Genomic DNA, 1,783 nt, shown 5'->3' on the forward strand with positions numbered 1-1,783 from the left:
GCTTCATGCCATAAAGTCACTGCACTATCCATATTTCTATTATGACTATTCTGAGCCCATTGTTTTTTTCAGTACCTATGAATGAGTTTACTTAAAGGTTATACAGGAGGACACTATGGGGATGTTAGAGGTTTGGGTGAAAGTTAAGGTGGCACCTCAAAGAATCAGACAGTAGTTTTTATTGTCTATGTACTGTACCAATACACAAAAATAAATACATTATCAGTAAGGCTAAGATTATGTCCCAGAGACCACGGAATCTGTGACTTCCACAGACGTCTGTGACACTTTCCACTTCAGCCCAAAGGTGGCAGGGCCGGAGTTCTCAGCTGCCGTGGGTAGCAAGGGGACCTCGCAGCTCCCAGTTGTGGGACCGGGAACTTCTACCGTGGCCAGCAGGGGACCCTCCAGGAATCTACTGGCTTTTCCCCCTTTGATCTCCTGTATGGGAAGCAGGCTAGGGGAGCCTTGGATTTGATTGGAGGCTCTGGGGAGGGCCGTGCTGAGGAAAGAGGGTGGCCTGTAGGAAAGTCCGTCACCTGTTTTAAGGAGAATTTACAGGTAATAAGGAATGGAGAGTGACGGACCCTTGGAAAAAGGCAGGGAACTCAGCACGTTTGGTGTGATGTGTGTACTGGAGAAAGGTTGTTGGACACGGCTGATTTGGCGTTAGTGCTGACCCCAGTGAGGGAAAACAAAAGGAAGGATTATAGAAAGGACCGTTTGAGCGGATTGAAGGGGTGAATGCCATCACACATGACGTAAGGAAGCCCAGCAGCAGAGGAACAGTGCAGACTATGCGTCTGAATAGATGAAAACTTCCTCTGAAAGGGAGAGGGCAGTCAATTGAATTTGTTGTGCTGGTGAAGAAACCTTGGATTTGGTTAGGGAGAGCAGGGCAGAGAATCCCCTAGAAAGCACTGAGTTGAGGGCGGGTTAAAATCCACGCCGAAAGCAGGAAACGCTGGCCCTTTCAAAGCACCGCCAAGAGGTATTTTCCTCGCCAGGTTGAACTGCCAAGATTACACCCTCCATGCAAAGCTACAGGGGAAAAAAGGTACCAGAGGGATGCCCTGGAGCACAGCGCTGCAGGACTATGATATGGAAATTGTCCATATTAAAGGCAAAGAGAATGTGGTGGCAGATGCAGTGTCCGGGCAGGAGGGTTCCAAGCTGACGCATATGGATTAGCCAGTGGAAGAGTCCACAGAGTCAGAGTAAAGGGTGAGGTGCGAGCCAGGACCCAGAGGAGGCACAGAGTTGCCGGCGTTTTACAGGGATACCCTTGGTCGGACGCTTACAGGTTAAGTTTACAAAGGGTGGCATGGGAGGGCTCTGCCCAGAGCCCAGAGCCTGCTGGCCATCACAATCGTTGAAAAGCATTTGGACAGATTTTGTTTAATTGTCTGATAATTACACAGATAATGATGTATCTGTACTGGAAGACATGTGCTTAAGGTCTGGGAATTAAGGCAGGTCGTGCAATGGGATGAACTTGCTCCTGTCAGTCAGGAGGGAAGAGAACTGCCTCTGTCGCTCTCAAGCTGGTTTTGTGTGTATTGGGTACTGTCCGCTTCACAAAGGAGTCCTGTCCGTAGATGGAGCCGGTTGAGTTTACACCTCTCACTAGGTTGAGTTAACATTACTTTGTTAAAACAGGTAAGACAAGGGGTAACTCCACTCCAGTACGGAAACCCAACAGAATGCTGTAAACTACTTCAAAGGCTGAATTCTCCTATCGCTCCAGGGCTTCAAAAAGTCACCTCTGGAGAAGGGCCTGATG

The sequence above is a fragment of the Eretmochelys imbricata genome, chromosome 1 (genome assembly GCF_965152235.1).
Source record: "Eretmochelys imbricata isolate rEreImb1 chromosome 1, rEreImb1.hap1, whole genome shotgun sequence".
Lineage (NCBI taxonomy): Eukaryota > Metazoa > Chordata > Testudines > Cheloniidae > Eretmochelys > Eretmochelys imbricata.